Source organism: Salmo salar, chromosome ssa11 (assembly GCF_905237065.1).
Source record: "Salmo salar chromosome ssa11, Ssal_v3.1, whole genome shotgun sequence".
Taxonomy (NCBI): domain Eukaryota; kingdom Metazoa; phylum Chordata; class Actinopteri; order Salmoniformes; family Salmonidae; genus Salmo; species Salmo salar.
Genome location: NC_059452.1, coordinates 52,546,590 through 52,565,320, shown reverse-complemented (window position 1 = coordinate 52,565,320; position 18,731 = coordinate 52,546,590). Strand labels below are relative to the sequence as shown.

Sequence of the window (18,731 nt, the reverse complement as noted above, 5' to 3'; positions counted from 1 at the left end):
CTACCAGTGTAGAACCAGAGTCTGGTCAGGGAACTAACTTGTTCTGGTAACTACCAGTGTAGAACCAGAGTCTGGTCAGGGTACTAACTTGTTCTGGTTACTACCAGTGTAGAACCAGAGTCTGGTCAGGATACTAACCTGTTCTGGTAACTACCAGTGTAGAACCAGATTCTGGTCAGGATACTAACTTGTTCTGGTTACTACCAGTGTAGAACCAGAGTCTGGTCAGGATACTAACTTGTTCTGGTTACTATCAGTGTAGAACCAGAGTCTGGTCAGGATACTAACTTGTTCTGGTTACTACCAGTGTAGAACCAGAGTCTGGTCAGGATACTAACTTGTTCTGGTAACTACCAGTGTAGAACCAGAGTCTGGTCAGGATACTAACTTGTTCTGGTAACTACCAGTGTAGAACCAGAGTCTGGTCAGGGTAATAACTTGTTCTGGTAACTACCAGTGTAGAACCAGAGTCTGGTCAGGATACTAACCTGTTCTGGTAACTACCAGTGTAGAACCAGATTCTGGTCAGGATACTAACTTGTTCTGGTTACTACCAGTGTAGAACCAGAGTCTGGTCAGGATACTAACTTGTTCTGGTTACTATCAGTGTAGAACCAGAGTCTGGTCAGGCTACTAACTTGTTCTGGTTACTACCCGTGTAGAACCAGAGTCTGGTCAGGATACTAACTTGTTCTGGTTACTACCAGTGTAGAACCAGAGTCTGGTCAGGATACTAACTTGTTCTGGTTACTACCAGTGTAGAACCAGAGTCTGGTCAGGGTAATAACTTGTTCTGGTAACTACCAGTGTAGAACCAGAGTCTGGTCAGGCTACTAACTTGTTCTGGTTACTACCAGTGTAGAACCAGAGTCTGGTCAGGATACTAACTTGTTCTGGTAACTACCAGTGTAGAACCAGAGTCTGGTCAGGATACTAACTTGTTCTGGTTACTACCAGTGTAGAACCAGAGTCTGGTCAGGATACTAACTTGTTCTGGTTACTACCAGTGTAGAACCAGAGTCTGGTCAGGATACTAACTTGTTCTGGTAACTACCAGGTTTGGCTGGCAGGGTGAGGTTTCAGTGAGCTGGTTAGAGTCTGGGTGAGGTTTCAGTGAGAGGGTTAGAGTCTGGGTGAGGTTTCAGTGAGCTGGTTAGAGTCTGGGTAAGGTTTCAGTGAGGTGGTTAGAGTCTGGGTGAGGTTTCAGTGAGATTGTTAGAGTCTGGGTGAGGTTTCAGTGAGATTGTTAGAGTCTGGGTGAGGTTTCAGTCAGGTGGTTAGAGTCTGGGTGAGGTTTCAGTGAGGTGGTTAGAGTCTGGGTGAGGTTTCAGTGAGGTGATTAGAGTCTGGGTGAGATGAGGTTTCAGTGAGCTGATTAGAGTCTGGGTGAGATGAGGTTTCAGTGAGCTGGTTAGAGTCTGGGTGAGGTTTCAGTGAGAGGGTTAGAGTCTGGGTGAGGTTTCAGTGAGCTGGTTAGAGTCTGGGTGAGGTTTCAGTGAGGTGGTTAGAGTCTGGGTGAGGTTTCAGTGAGATTGTTAGAGTCTGGGTGAGGTTTCAGTCAGGTGGTTAGAGTCTGGGTGAGGTTTCAGTGAGGTGGTTAGAGTCTGGGTGAGGTTTCAGTGAGGTGATTAGAGTCTGGGTGAGGTTTCAGTGAGGTGATTAGAGTCTGGGTGAGATGAGGTTTCAGTGAGGTGGTTAGAGTCTGGGTGAGGTTTCAGTGAGATGGTTAGAGTCTGGGTGAGGTTTCAGTGAGATGGTTAGAGTCTGGGTGAGGTTTCAGTGAGGTGGTTAGAGTCTGGGTAAGGTTTCAGTGAGGTGGTTAGAGTCTGGGTGAGGTTTCAGTGAGGTGGTTAGAGTCTGGGTGAGGTTTCAGTGAGCTGGTTAGAATCTGGGTGAGGTTTCAGTGAGATGGTTTTAGTCTGGGTGAGTATTTGGTGAGATAGTTAGAGTCTGGGTGAGGTTTCAGTGAGAGGGTTAGCCTGGGTGTGGTTTCAGTGAGATAGTTACAGTCTGGGTGAGGTTTCAGTGAGGTTTCAGTGAGGTGGTTAGAGTCTGGGTGAGGTTTCAGGGAGGTGGTTAGAGTCTGGGTGAGGTTTCAGGGCTCAGCTTGGTGTTGGTTATGAGGAATCCTTGTGGGTTTTGTCAGCCTGCTGTGAGTTATAGGAGAGCAATGTGGTTTATAAGGAGGGTTATAGTTCGGTTAGACAGAGAGATTGCTTCCCAAATGGCACCCTATTCCCTATATAGTGCACTACTATAGACCAGAGCCCTACTCCCTATATAGTGCACTACTTTCAACAAGAGCCATATTCCCTTTAGAATGCACTACTTTCAACCAGAGCCCATGCCATTTGGGCCACAGCCAGAGTGGACTGGGCCGGGGCCAGAGCTGGGGTTTGACGGGACTACTGTGTGTGTGTGTGTGTCTGTGTGTGTGTGTGTGTGTGTGTGTGTGAGTGTGTGTGTGTGCTGCACAGTGGGTTTCTTTGTGTGTGTGCCAAGTGCAGGTGGTGGGTCGGTGTCCGTCCTGTTAGCTGCTGGGTTTTGGTCACTGCCAGACAGCCCACGCCAAGGCTAGCAGAGCGTCACCACGGTTACCCAAAACCAGCATGCAGCCCAGACTGGGAGACTAGCCAACGATCACAGGGCAGGGAGGTGTGTGTGTGTAAGTACTTGTAAGTCTGCATTTGATTGTGGGCAGGTGTGTCTTTGTGAAGCCAGGGTCAGGAACTATCAATACACGTGTGAAGCCAGGGTCAGTAACTATCACTACACGTGTGAAGCCAGGGTCAGTAATTACTAGGACACGTGTGAAGCCAGGGTCAGTAACTATCAGGACACGTGTGAAGCCAGGGACAGCAACAACCAGGTCACGTGTGAAGCCAGGGTCAGTAACTACCAGGTCACGTGTGAAGCGAGGGTCAGTAACTACCAGGACACGTGTGAAGCCAGGGCCAGTAACTACCAGGACACGTGTGAAGCCAGGGCCAGTAACTACCAGGACACGTGTGAAGCCAGGGTCAGTAACTACCAGGACACGTGTGAAGCCAGGGTCAGTAACTATCACTACACGTGTGAAGCCAGGGTCAGTAACTATCAGGACACGTGTGAAGCCAGGGTCAGTAACTATCAGGACACGTGTGAAGCCAGGGCCAGTAACTATCAGGACACGTGTGAAGCCAGGGTCAGTAACTACCAGGACACGTGTGAAGCCAGGGTCAGTAACTACCAGGACACGTGTGAAGCCAGGGTCAGTAACTACCAGGACACGTGTGAAGCCAGGGTCAGTAACTATCACTACACGTGTGAAGCCAGGGTCAGTAACTATCACTACACGTGTGAAGCCAGGGTCAGTAACTATCAGGACACGTGTGAAGCCAGGGTCAGTAACTATCAGGACACGTGTGAAGCCAGGGCCAGTAACTATCACTACACGTGTGAAGCCAGGGTAAGTAACTACCAGGACACGCGTGAAGCCAGGGTCAGTAACTACCAGGACACATGTGAAGCCAGGGTCAGTAACTATCACTACACGTGTGAAGCCAGGGTCAGTAACTATCAGGACACATGTGAAGCCAGGGTCAATAACTACCAGGACACGTGTGAAGCCAGGGTCAGTAACTATCACTGACACATGTGAAGCCAGGGTCAGTAACTACCAGGACATGTGTGAAGCCAGGGTCAGTAACTACCAGGACACGTGTGAAGCCAGGGTCAGTAACTATCACTACACGTGTGAAGCCAGGGTCAGTAACTATCAGGACACGTGTGAAGCCAGGGTCAGTAACTACCAGGACACGTGTGAAGCCAGGGTCAGTAACTACCAGGACACGTGTGAAGCCAGGGTCAGTAACTACCAGGACACGTGTGAAGCCAGGGTCAGTAACTATCACTACACGTGTGAAGCCAGGGTCAGTAACTATCAGGACACGTGTGAAGCCAGGGTCAGTAACTACCAGGACACGTGTGAAGCCAGGGTCAGTAACTACCAGGACACGTGTGAAGCCAGGGTCAGTAACTACCACTACACGTGTGAAGCCAGGGTCAGTAACTACCAGGACACGTGTGAAGCCAGGGTCAGTAACTACCAGGACACGTGTGAAGCCAGGGTCAGTAACTACCAGGACACGTGTGAAGCCAGGGTCAGTAACTACCAGGACACGTGTGAAGCCAGGGTCAGTAACTACCACTACACGTGTGAAGCCAGGGTCAGTAACTACCACTACACGTGTGAAGCCAGGGTCAGTAACTATCACTACACGTGTGAAGCCAGGGTCAGTAACTACCAGGACACGTGTGAAGCCAGGGTCAGTAACTATCAGGACACGTGTGAAGCCAGGGTCAGTAACTACCAGTACACGTGTGAAGCCAGGGTCAGTAACTACCAGGACACGTGTGAAGCCAGGGTCAGTAACTACCAGGACACGTGTGAAGCCAGGGTCAGTAACTACCAGGACACGTGTGAAGCCAGGGTCAGTAACTATCACTACACGTGTGAAGCCAGGGTCAGTAACTACCAGGACACGTGTGAAGCCAGGGTAAGTAACTATCACTACACGTGTGAAGCCAGGGTCAGTAACTACCACGACATGTGTGAAGCCAGGATCAGTAACTACCAGGACACGTGTGAAGCCAGGGTCAGTAACTACCAGGACACGTGTGAAGCCAGGGTCAGTAACTATCACTACACGTGTGAAGCCAGGGTCAGTAACTACCAGGACACGTGTGAAGCCAGGGTCAGTAACTACCAGGACACGTGTGAAGCCAGGGTCAGTAACTACCAGGACACGTGTGAAGCCAGGGTCAGTAACTACCACTACACGTGTGAAGCCAGGATAAGTAACTACCAGGACACGTGTGAAGCCAGGGTCAGTAACTACAAGGACACGTGTGAAGCCAGGGTCAGTAACTATCACGACACGTGTGAAGCCAGGGTCAGTAACTACCAGGACACGTGTGAAGCCAGGGTCAGTAACTACCAGGACACGTGTGAAGCCAGGGTCAGTAACTACCAGGACACGTGTGAAGCCAGGGTCAGTAACTACCACTACACGTGTGAAGCCAGGGTCAGTAACTACCAGGACACGTGTGAAGCCAGGGTCAGTAACTACCAGGACACGTGTGAAGCCAGGGTCAGTAACTATCACTACACGTGTGAAGCCAGGGTCATTAACTATCATTACACATGTGAAGCCAGGGTCAGTAACTACCAGGACACGTGTGAAGCCAGGGTCAGTAACTACCAGGACACGTGTGAAGCCAGGGTCAGTAACTACCAGGACACGTGTGAAGCCAGGGTCAGTAACTATCAGGACACGTGTGAAGCCAGGGACAGTAACTACCAGGACACGTGTGAAGCCAGGGTCAGTAACTATCACTACATGTGTGAAGCCAGGGTCAGTAACTACCACTACACGTGTGAAGCCAGGATCAGTAACTACCAGGACACGTGTGAAGCCAGGGTCAGTAACTACCAGGACACGTGTGAAGCCAGGGTCAGTAACTACCAGGACACGTGTGAAGCCAGGGTCAGTAACTACCACTACACGTGTGAAGCCAGGGTCAGTAACTACCAGGACACGTGTGAAGCCAGGGTCAGTAACTATCACTACACGTGTGAAGCCAGGGTCAGTAACTATCACTACACGTGTGAAGCCAGGGTCAGTAACTACCAGGACACGTGTGAAGCCAGGGTCAGTAACTACCACTACACGTGTGAAGCCAGGATCAGTAACTATCAGGACACGTGTGAAGCCAGGATCAGTAACTACCAGTACATGTGTGAAGCCAGGGTCAGTAACTACCAGGACACGTGTGAAGCCAGGGTCAGTAACTATCACTACACGTGTGAAGCCAGGGTCAGTAACTACCAGGACACGTGTGAAGCCAGGGTCAGTAACTATCACTACACGTGTGAAGCCAGGGTCAGTAACTACCACTACACGTGTGAAGCCAGGATACGTAACTACCAGGACACGTGTGAAGCCAGGGTCAGTAACTATCACTACACGTGTGAAGCCAGGGTCAGTAACTACCAGGACACGTGTGAAGCCAGGGTCAGTAACTATCACTACACGTGTGAAGCCAGGGACAGTAACATTCACTACACGTGTGAAGCCAGGGACAGTAACATTCACTACACGTGTGAAGCCAGGGTCAGTAACTATCACTATACGTGTGAAGCCAGGGTCAGTAACTACCAGGACACGTGTGAAGCCAGGGTCAGTAACTATCAGGACACGTGTGAAGCCAGGGTCAGTAACTATCACTACACGTGTGAAGCCAGGGTCAGTAACTATCAGGACACGTGTGAAGCCAGGGTCAGTAACTACCAGTACACGTGTGAAGCCAGGGTCAGTAACTACCAGGACACGTGTGAAGCCAGGGTCAGTAACTATCACTACACGTGTGAAGCCAGGGTCAGTAACTACCAGGACACGTGTGAAGCCAGGGTCAGTAACTACCAGGACACGTGTGAAGCCAGGGTCAGTAACTATCACTACACGTGTGAAGCCAGGGTCAGTAACTACCAGGACACGTGTGAAGCCAGGGTCAGTAACTATCACTACACGTGTGAAGCCAGGGACAGTAACATTCACTACACGTGTGAAGCCAGGGTCAGTAACTATCACTACACGTGTGAAGCCAGGGTCAGAAACTATCAGGACACGTGTGAAACCAGGGTCAGTAACTATCACTACACGTGTGAAGCCAGGGTCAGTAACTACCAGGACACGTGTGAAGCCAGGATCAGTAACTACCAGGACACGTGTCAGTAACAGGACACGTGTGAAGCCAGGGTCAGTAACTATCCGGACACGTGTGAAGCCAGGGTCAGTAACTATCCGGACACGTGTGAAGTCAGGGTCAGTAACTACCAGGACATGTGTGAAGCCAGGATACGTAACTACCAGGACACGTGTTAAGCCAGGGTCAGTAACTATCACTACACGTGTGAAGCCAGGGTCAGTAACTACCAGGACACGTGTGAAGCCAGGGTCAGTAACTATCACTACACGTGTGAAGCCAGGGTCAGTAACTATCAGGACACGTGTGAAGCCAGGGTCAGTAACTACCAGGACACGTGTGAAGCCAGGGTCAGTAACTACCAGGACACGTGTGAAGCCAGGGTCAGTAACTATCACTACACGTGTGAAGCCAGGGTCAGTAACTATCACTACACGTGTGAAGCCAGGGTCAGTAACTACCAGGACACGTGTGAAGCCAGGGTCAGTAACTACCAGGACACGTGTGAAGCCAGGGTCAGTAACTACCAGGACACGTGTGAAGCCAGGGTCAGTAACTACCACGACACGTGTGAAGCCAGGGATCAGTAACTATCACTACACGTGTGAAGCCAGGGTCAGTAACTATCACGACACGTGTGAAGCCAGGGTCAGTAACTATCAGGACACGTGTGAAGCCAGGGTCAGTAACTACCAGGACACGTGTGAAGCCAGGGTCAGTAACTATCACTACACGTGTGAAGCCAGGGTCAGTAACTACCAGTACACGTGTGAAGCCAGGGTCAGTAACTATCACTACACGTGTGAAGCCAGGGTCAGTAACTACCAGGACACGTGTGAAGCCAGGGTCAGTAACTACCAGGACACGTGTGAAGCCAGGGTCAGTAACTACCAGGACACGTGTGAAGCCAGGGTCAGTAACTACCACTACACGTGTGAAGCCAGGGTCAGTAACTACCAGGACACGTGTGAAGCCAGGGTCAGTAACTACCAGGACACGTGTGAAGCCAGGGTCAGTAACTATCAGGACACGTGTGAAGCCAGGGTCAGTAACTACCACTACACGTGTGAAGCCAGGGTCAGTAACTACCAGGACACGTGTGAAGCCAGGGTCAGTAACTATCACTACACGTGTGAAGCCAGGGTCAGTAACTACCAGGACACGTGTGAAGCCAGGGATCAGTAACTACCAGGACACGTGTGAAGCCAGGGTCAGTAACTACCAGGACACGTGTGAAGCCAGGGTCAGTAACTATCACTACACGTGTGAAGCCAGGGTCAGTAACTACCAGGACACGTGTGAAGCCAGGGTCAGTAACTATCACTACACGTGTGAAGCCAGGGTCAGTAACTACCAGGACACGTGTGAAGCCAGGGATCAGTAACTACCAGGACACGTGTGAAGCCAGGGTCAGTAACTATCACGACACGTGTGAAGCCAGGGTCAGTAACTACCAGGACACGTGTGAAGCCAGGGTCAGTAACTACCAGGACACGTGTGAAGCCAGGGTCAGTAACTACCAGGACACGTGTGAAGCCAGGGTCAGTAACTACCAGGACACGTGTGAAGCCAGGGTCAGTAACTATCACTACACGTGTGAAGCCAGGGTCAGTAACTACCAGGACACGTGTGAAGCCAGGGTCAGTAACTATCACTACACGTGTGAAGCCAGGGTCAGTAACTATCACTACACGTGTGAAGCCAGGGTCAGTAACTACCAGGACACGTGTGAAGCCAGGGTCAGTAACTATCACTACACGTGTGAAGCCAGGGTCAGTAACTACCAGGACACGTGTGAAGCCAGGGTCAGTAACTATCAGGACACGTGTGAAGCCAGGGTCAGTAACTACCAGGACACGTGTGAAGCCAGGGTCAGTAACTATCAGGACACGTGTGAAGCCAGGGTCAGTAACTATCACTACACGTGTGAAGCCAGGGTCAGTAACTATCAGTACACGTGTGAAGCCAGGGTCAGTAACTACCAGGACACGTGTGAAGCCAGGGTCAGTAACTACCAGGACATGTGTGAAGCCAGTGTCAGTAACTATCAGGACACGTGTGAAGCCAGGGTCAGTAACTACCACTACACGTGTGAAGCCAGGGTCAGTAACTACCAGGACACGTGTGAAGCCAGGGTCAGTAACTACCAGGACACGTGTGAAGCCAGGGTCAGTAACTATCACTACACGTGTGAAGCCAGGGTCAGTAACTACCAGGACACGTGTGAAGCCAGGGTCAGTAACAATCACTACACGTGTGAAGCCAGGGTCAGTAACTACCAGGACACGTGTGAAGCCAGGGATCAGTAACTATCAGGACACGTGTGAAGCCAGGGATCAGTAACTACCAGGACACGTGTGAAGCCAGGGTCAGTAACTATCACTACACGTGTGAAGCCAGGGTCAGTAACTACCACTACACGTGTGAAGCCAGGGTAAGTAACTACCAGGACACGTGTGAAGCCAGGGTCAGTAACTATCACGACACGTGTGAAGCCAGGATCAGTAACTACCAGGACACGTGTGAAGCCAGGGTCAGTAACTATCACTACACGTGTGAAGCCAGGGACAGTAACTATCACTACACGTGTGAAGCCAGGGTCAGTAACATTCACTACACGTGTGAAGCCAGGGTCAGTAACTATCACTACACGTGTGAAGCCAGGGTCAGTAACTACCAGGACACGTGTGAAGCCAGGGTCAGTAACTACCAGGACACGTGTGAAGCCAGGGTCAGTAACTACCAGGACACGTGTGAAGCCAGGGTCAGTAACTACCAGGACACGTGTGAAGCCAGGGTCAGTAACTATCAGGACACGTGTGAAGCCAGGGTCAGTAACTACCAGGACACGTGTGAAGCCAGGGTCAGTAACTACCAGGACACGTGTGAAGCCAGGGTCAGTAACTACCAGGACACGTGTGAAGCCAGGGTCAGTAACTACCAGGACACGTGTGAAGCCAGGGTCAGTAACTATCAGGACACGTGTGAAGCCAGGGTCAGTAACTACCAGGACACGTGTGAAGCCAGGGTCAGTAACTATCACTACACGTGTGAAGCCAGGGTCAGTAACTATCACTACACGTGTGAAGCCAGGGATCAGTAACTACCAGGACACGTGTGAAGCCAGGGTCAGTAACTATCACTACACGTGTGAAGCCAGGGTCAGTAACTACCAGGACACGTGTGAAGCCAGGGTCAGTAACTACCAGGACACGTGTGAAGCCAGGGTCAGTAACTATCAGGACACGTGTGAAGCCAGGGTCAGTAACTACCACTACACGTGTGAAGCCAGGGTCAGTAACTACCAGGACACGTGTGAAGCCAGGGTCAGTAACTATCAGGACACGTGTGAAGCCAGGGTCAGTAACTACCAGGACACGTGTGAAGCCAGGGTCAGTAACTATCACGACACGTGTGAAGCCAGGGTCAGTAACTATCAGGACACGTGTGAAGCCAGGGTCAGTAACTACCAGGACACGTGTGAAGCCAGGGTCAGTAACTACCAGGACACGTGTGAAGCCAGGGTCAGTAACTATCACTACACGTGTGAAGCCAGGGTCAGTAACTATCAGGACACGTGTGAAGCCAGGGTCAGTAACTACCAGGACACGTGTGAAGCCAGGGTCAGTAACTATCACTACACGTGTGAAGCCAGGGTCAGTAACTACCAGTACACGTGTGAAGCCAGGGTCAGTAACTACCAGGACACGTGTGAAGCCAGGGTCAGTAACTACCAGGACATGTGTGAAGCCAGGGTCAGTAACTACCAGGACACGTGTGAAGCCAGGGTCAGTAACTATCAGGACACGTGTGAAGCCAGGGTCAGTAACTACCAGGACACGTGTGAAGCCAGGGTCAGTAACTATCACTACACGTGTGAAGCCAGGGTCAGTAACATACCACGACATGTGTGAAGCCAGGGACAGTAACATTCACTACACGTGTGAAGCCAGGGTCAGTAACTATCACTACACGTGTGAAGCCAGGGTCAGTAACTACCAGGACACGTGTGAAGCCAGGGTCAGTAACTATCAGGACACGTGTGAAGCCAGGGTCAGTAACTACCAGGACACGTGTGAAGCCAGGGTCGGTAACTATCACTACACGTGTGAAGCCAGGGTCAGTAACTATCACTACACGTGTGAAGCCAGGGTCAGTAACTACCACGACACGTGTGAAGCCAGGGTCAGTAACTATCAGGACACGTGTGAAGCCAGGGTCAGTAACTACCAGGACACGTGTGAAGCCAGGGTCAGTAACTATCACGACACGTGTGAAGCCAGGGTCAGTAACTACCACTACACGTGTGAAGCCAGGGTCAGTAACTATCACTACACGTGTGAAGCCAGGGTCAGTAACTACCAGGAAACGTGTGAAACCAGGGTCAGTAACTACCAGGACACGTGTGAAGCCAGGGTCAGTAACTACCAGGACACGTGTGAAGCCAGGGTCAGTAACTATCACTACACGTGTGAAGCCAGGGTCAGTAACTACCAGGACACGTGTGAAGCCAGGGTCAGTAACTACCAGGACACGTGTGAAGCCAGGGTCAGTAACTACCAGGACACGTGTGAAGCCAGGGTCAGTAACTACCACTACAAGTGTGAAGCCAGGGTCAGTAACTATCACTACACGTGTGAAGCCAGGGTCAGTAACTACCAGGACACGTGTGAAGCCAGGGTCAGTAACTATCAGGACACGTTTGAAGCCAGGGTCAGTAACTACCAGGTCACGTGTGAAGCCAGGGTCAGTAACTACCAGGACACGTGTGAAGCCAGGATCAGTAACTATCACTACACGTGTGAAGCCAGAATCAGTAACTATCACTACACGTGTGAAGCCAGGGTCAGTAACTATCACTACACGTGTGAAGCCAGGGTCAGTAACTATCAGGAAACGTGTGAAACCAGGGTCAGTAACTACCAGGACACGTGTGAAGCCAGGGTCAGTAACTATCACTACACGTGTGAAGCCAGGGTCAGTAACTATCACTACACGTGTGAAGCCAGGGTCAGTAACTATCACTACACGTGTGAAGCCAGGGTCAGTAACTACCAGGACACGTGTGAAGCCAGGGTCAGTAACTACCAGGACACGTGTGAAGCCAGGGTCAGTAACTACCAGGACACGTGTGAAGCCAGGGTCAGTAACTATCACTACACGTGTGAAGCCAGGGTCAGTAACTACCAGGACACGTGTGAAGCCAGGGTCAGTAACTATCACTACACGTGTGAAGCCAGGGTCAGTAACTATCAGGACACGTGTGAAGCCAGGGTCAGTAACTACCAGGACACGTGTGAAGCCAGGGTCAGTAACTATCACTACACGTGTGAAGCCAGGGATCAGTAACTACCACTACACGTGTGAAGCCAGGGTCAGTAACTATCACTACACGTGTGAAGCCAGGGTCAGAAACTATCAGGACACGTGTGAAGCCAGGGTCAGTAACTACCAGGACACGTGTGAAGCCAGGGTCAGTAACTACCAGGACACGTGTGAAGCCAGGGTCAGTAACTATCACTACACGTGTGAAGCCAGGGTCAGTAACTACCAGGACACGTGTGAAGCCAGGGACAGTAACTACCAGGACACGTGTGAAGCCAGGGTCAGTAACTACCAGGACACGTGTGAAGCCAGGGTCAGTAACTATCACTACAAGTGTGAAGCCAGGGTCAGTAACTACCACTACACGTGTGAAGCCAGGGTCAGTAACTATCAGGACACGTTTGAAGCCAGGGTCAGTAACTACCAGGACACGTGTGAAGCCAGGGTCAGTAACTACCAGGACACGTGTGAAGCCAGGGTCAGTAACTATCACTACACGTGTGAAGCCAGGGTCAGTAACTACCACTACACGTGTGAAGCCAGGGTCAGTAACTATCACTACACGTGTGAAGCCAGGGTCAGTAACTATCACTACACGTGTGAAGCCAGGGTCAGTAACTATCAGGAAACGTGTGAAGCCAGGGTCAGTAACTACCAGGACACGTGTGAAGCCAGGGTCAGTAACTATCACTACACGTGTGAAGCCAGGGTCAGTAACTATCACGACACGTGTGAAGCCAGGGTCAGTAACTATCACTACACGTGTGAAGCCAGGGTCAGTAACTACCAGGACACGTGTGAAGCCAGGGTCAGTAACTACCAGGACACGTGTGAAGCCAGGGTCAGTAACTACCAGGACACGTGTGAAGCCAGGGTCAGTAACTACCACTACACGTGTGAAGCCAGGGTCAGTAACTACCAGGACACGTGTGAAGCCAGGGTCAGTAACTACCACGAAACGTGTGAAGCCAGGGTCAGTAACTACCAGGACACGTGTGAAGCCAGGGTCAGTAACTATCAGGACACGTGTGAAGCCAGGGTCAGTAACTACCAGGACACGTGTGAAGCCAGGGTCAGTAACTACCACTACACGTGTGAAGCCAGGGTCAGTAACTACCAGGACACGTGTGAAGCCAGGGTCAGTAACTATCACTACACGTGTGAAGCCAGGGTCAGTAACTACCAGGACACGTGTGAAGCCAGGGATCAGTAACTACCAGGACACGTGTGAAGCCAGGGTCAGTAACTACCAGGACACGTGTGAAGCCAGGGTCAGTAACTACCAGGACACGTGTGAAGCCAGGGTCAGTAACTACCAGGACACGTGTGAAGCCAGGGTCAGTAACTATCACTACACGTGTGAAGCCAGGGTCAGTAACTACCAGGACACGTGTGAAGCCAGGGATCAGTAACTACCAGGACACGTGTGAAGCCAGGGTCAGTAACTACCAGGACACGTGTGAAGCCAGGGTCAGTAACTATCACTACACGTGTGAAGCCAGGGTCAGTAACTACCAGGACACGTGTGAAGCCAGGGTCAGTAACTATCACTAAACGTGTGAAGCCAGGGTCAGTAACTACCAGGACACGTGTGAAGCCAGGATCAGTAACTATCAGGACAAGTGTGAAGCCAGGGTCAGTAACTACCAGGACACGTGTGAAGCCAGGGTCAGTAACTATCACTACACGTGTGAAGCCAGGGTCAGTAACTACCAGGACACGTGTGAAGCCAGGGTCAGTAACTATCACTACACGTGTGAAGCCAGGGTCAGTAACTACCAGGACACGTGTGAAGCCAGGGTCAGTAACTACCAGGACACGTGTGAAGCCAGGGTCAGTAACTATCACTACACGTGTGAAGCCAGGGTCAGTAACTACCAGGACACGTGTGAAGCCAGGGTCAGTAACTACCAGGACACGTGTGAAGCCAGGGTCAGTAACTACCAGGACACGTGTGAAGCCAGGGTCAGTAACTACCAGGACACGTGTGAAGCCAGGGTCAGTAACTACCACTACACGTGTGAAGCCAGGATACGTAACTACCAGGACACGTGTTAAGCCAGGGTCAGTAACTATGACTACACGTGTGAAGCCAGGGTCAGTAACTACCACTACACATGTGAAGCCAGGGTAAGTAACTACCAGGACACGTGTGAAGCCAGGGTCAGTAACTATCACTACACGTGTGAAGCCAGGGTCAGTAACTACCAGGACACGTGTGAAGCCAGGGTCAGTAACTACCAGGACACGTGTGAAGCCAGGGTCAGTAACTACCAGGACACGTGTGAAGCCAGGGTCAGTAACTACCAGGACACGTGTGAAGCCAGGGTCAGTAACTATCACTACACGTGTGAAGCCAGGGTCAGTAACTATCACTACACATGTGAAGCCAGGGTCAGTAACTACCAGGACACGTGTGAAGCCAGGGTCAGTAACTACCAGGACACGTGTGAAGCCAGGGTCAGTAACTACCAGGACACGTGTGAAGCCAGGGTCAGTAACTACCACTACACGTGTGAAGCCAGGGTCAGTAACTACCAGGACACGTGTGAAGCCAGGGTCAGTAACTACCAGGACACGTGTGAAGCCAGGGTCAGTAACTATCACTACACGTGTGAAGCCAGGGTCAGTAACTACCAGGACACGTGTGAAGCCAGGGTCAGTAACTATCACTACACGTGTGAAGCCAGGGTCAGTAACTACCACTACACGTGTGAAGCCAGGGTCAGTAACTACCAGGACACGTGTGAAGCCAGGGTCAGTAACTACCAGGACACGTGTGAAGCCAGGGTCAGTAACTATCACTACACGTGTGAAGCCAGGGTCAGTAACTACCACTACACGTGTGAAGCCAGGATACGTAACTACCAGGACACGTGTGAAGCCAGGGTCAGTAACTATCACTACACGTGTGAAGCCAGGGTCAGTAACTACCAGGACACGTGTGAAGCCAGGGTCAGTAACTATCACTACACGTGTGAAGCCAGGGACAGTAACATTCACTACACGTGTGAAGCCAGGGACAGTAACATTCACTACACGTGTGAAGCCAGGGTCAGTAACTATCACTATACGTGTGAAGCCAGGGTCAGTAACTACCAGGACACGTGTGAAGCCAGGGTCAGTAACTATCCGGACACGTGTGAAGCCAGGGTCAGTAACTACCAGGACACGTGTGAAGCCAGGGTCAGTAACTATCAGGACACGTGTGAAGCCAGGGTCAGTAACTACCAGGACACGTGTGAAGCCAGGGTCAGTAACTACCAGGACACGTGTGAAGCCAGGGTCAGTAACTATCAGGACACGTGTGAAGCCAGGGTCAGTAACTACCAGGACACGTGTGAAGCCAGGGTCAGTAACTACCAGGACACGTGTGAAGCCAGGGTCAGTAACTACCAGGACACGTGTGAAGCCAGGGTCAGTAACTACCAGGACACGTGTGAAGCCAGGGTCAGTAACTATCACTACACGTGTGAAGCCAGGGTCAGTAACTATCACTACACGTGTGAAGCCAGGGTCAGTAACTACCAGGACACGTGTGAAGCCAGGGTCAGTAACTATCACTACACGTGTGAAGCCAGGGTCAGTAACTACCAGGACACGTGTGAAGCCAGGTACAGTAACTACCAGGACACGTGTGAAGCCAGGGTCAGTAACTACCAGGACACGTGTGAAGCCAGGGTCAGTAACTACCACTACACGTGTGAAGCCAGGATCAGTAACTACCAGGACACGTGTGAAACCAGGGTCAGTAACTACCAGGACACGTGTGAAGCCAGGGTCAGTAACTACCAGGACACGTGTGAAGCCAGGGTCAGTAACTATCACTACACGTGTGAAGCCAGGATAAGTAACTACCAGGACATGTGTGAAGCCATGGTCAGGAACTACAAGGACACGTGTGAAGCCAGGGTCAGTAACTATCATGACACGTGTGAAGCCAGGGTCAGTAACTATCATGACACGTGTGAAGCCAGGGTCAGTAACTATCAGGACACGTGTGAAGCCAGGGTCAGTAACTACCAGGACACGTGTGAAGCCAGGGTCAGTAACTATCACTACACGTGTGAAGCTGGGTCAGTAACTACCAGGACACGTGTGAAGCCAGGGTCAGTAACTACCAGGACACGTGTGAAGCCAGGGTCAGTAACTATCACTACACGTGTGAAGCCAGGGTCATTAACTATCATTACACATGTGAAGCCAGGGTCAGTAACTACCAGGACACGTGTGAAGCCAGGGTCAGTAACTACCAGGACACGTGTGAAGCCAGGGTCAGTAACTACCAGGACACGTGTGAAGCCAGGGTCAGTAACTACCAGGACACGTGTGAAGCCAGGGTCAGTAACTACCACTACACGTGTGAAGCCAGGGACAGTAACATTCACTACACGTGTGAAGCCAGGGACAGTAACATTCACTACACGTGTGAAGCCAGGGTCAGTAACTATCACTATACGTGTGAAGCCAGGGTCAGTAACTACCAGGACACGTGTGAAGCCAGGGTCAGTAACTATCCGGACACGTGTGAAGCCAGGGTCAGTAACTACCAGGACACGTGTGAAGCCAGGGTCGGTAACTATCACTACACGTGTGAAGCCAGAATCAGTAACTATCACTACACGTGTGAAGCCAGGGTCAGTAACTATCACTACACGTGTGAAGCCAGGGTCAGAAACTATCAGGACACGTGTGAAACCAGGGTCAGTAACTACCAGGACACGTGTGAAGCCAGGGTCAGTAACTATCACTACACGTGTGAAGCCAGGATAAGTAACTACCAGGACATGTGTGAAGCCATGGTCAGGAACTACAAGGACACGTGTGAAGCCAGGGTCAGTAACTATCATGACACGTGTGAAGCCAGGGTCAGTAACTACCATGACACGTGTGAAGCCAGGGTCAGTAACTATCACTACACGTGTGAAGCCAGGGTCAGTAACTATCAGGACACGTGTGAAGCCAGGGTACAGTAACTACCAGGACAAGTGTGAAGCCAGGGTCAGTAACTAAAAGGACACGTGTGAAGCCAGGGTCAGTAACTATCACTACACGTGTGAAGCCAGGATCAGTAACTACCAGGACACGTGTGAAGCCAGGGTCAGTAACTATCACTACACGTGTGAAGCCAGGGTCAGTAACTACCACTACACGTGTGAAGCCAGGGTACGTAACTACCAGGACACGTGTTAAGCCAGGGTCAGTAACTATCACTACACGTGTGAAGCCAGGGTCAGTAACTACCAGGACACGTGTGAAGCCAGGGTCAGTAACTATCACTATACGTGTGAAGCCAGGGTCAGTAACTACCAGGACACGTGTGAAGCCAGGGTCAGTAACTATCCGGACACGTGTGAAGCCAGGGTCAGTAACTACCAGGACACGTGTGAAGCCAGGGTCAGTAACTATCACTACACGTGTGAAGCCAGGATCAGTAACTATCACTACAAGTGTGAAGCCAGGGTCAGTAACTATAACGACACGTGTGAAGCCAGGGTCAGAAACTACCAGGACACGTGTGAAGCCAGGGTCAGTAACTACCAGGACACGTGTGAAGCCAGGGTCAGTAACTACCAGGACACGTGTGAAGCCAGGGTCAGTAACTATCACTACACGTGTGAAGCCAGGGTCAGTAACTACCAGGACACGTGTGAAGCCAGGGACAGTAACTACCAGGACACGTGTGAAGCCAGGGTCAGTAACTACCAGGACACGTGTGAAGCCAGGGTCAGTAACTATCACTACATGTGTGAAGCCAGGGTCAGTAACTACCAGGAAACGTGTGAAGCCAGGGTCAGTAACTATCAGGACACGTGTGAAGCCAGGGTCAGTAACTACCAGGACACGTGTGAAGCCAGGGTCAGTAACTACCAGGACACGTGTGAAGCCAGGGTCAGTAACTATCACTACACGTGTGAAGCCAGGGTCAGTAACTACCACTACACGTGTGAAGCCAGGGTAAGTAACTACCAGGACATGTGTGAAGCCAGGGTCAGTAACTATCACTACACGTGTGAAGCCAGGGTCAGTAACTATCAGGACACGTGTGAAGCCAGGGTCAGTAACTACCAGGACACGTGTGAAGCCAGGGTCAGTAACTACCAGGACACGTGTGAAGCCAGGGTCAGTAACTATCACTACACGTGTGAAGCCAGGGTCAGTAACTATCACTACACGTGTGAAGCCAGGGTCAGTAACTACCAGGACACGTGTGAAGCCAGGGTCAGTAACTATCAGGACACGTGTGAAGCCAGGGTCAGTAACTACCACTACACGTGTGAAGCCAGGGTCAGTAACTACCAGGACACGTGTGAAGCCAGGTTCAGTAACTACCAGGACACGTGTGAAGCCAGGGTCAGTAACTACCAGGACACGTGTGAAGCCAGGGTCAGTAACTATCACTACACGTGTGAAGCCAGGGTCAGTAACTACCAGGACACGTGTGAAGCCAGGGTCAGTAACTATCACTACACGTGTGAAGCCAGGGTCAGTAACTACCACTACACGTGTGAAGCCAGGGTCAGTAACTACCAGGACACGTGTGAAGCCAGGGTCAGTAACTATCACTACACGTGTGAAGCCAGGGTCAGTAACTACCAGGACACGTGTGAAGCCAGGGTCAGTAACTATCACGATACGTGTGAAGCCAGGGTCAGTAA

The 18,731-nt window shown here is 51.1% G+C and overlaps 1 protein-coding gene across 5 annotated transcripts in view; it reads right to left on the bottom strand.

Annotated features, from left to right (window-relative positions):
* zdhhc1 (zDHHC palmitoyltransferase 1) overlaps window positions 1-18,731 on the bottom strand; it is a 133,602-nt gene that overhangs the window by 18,877 nt on the left and 95,994 nt on the right. The window lies entirely within an intron of this gene.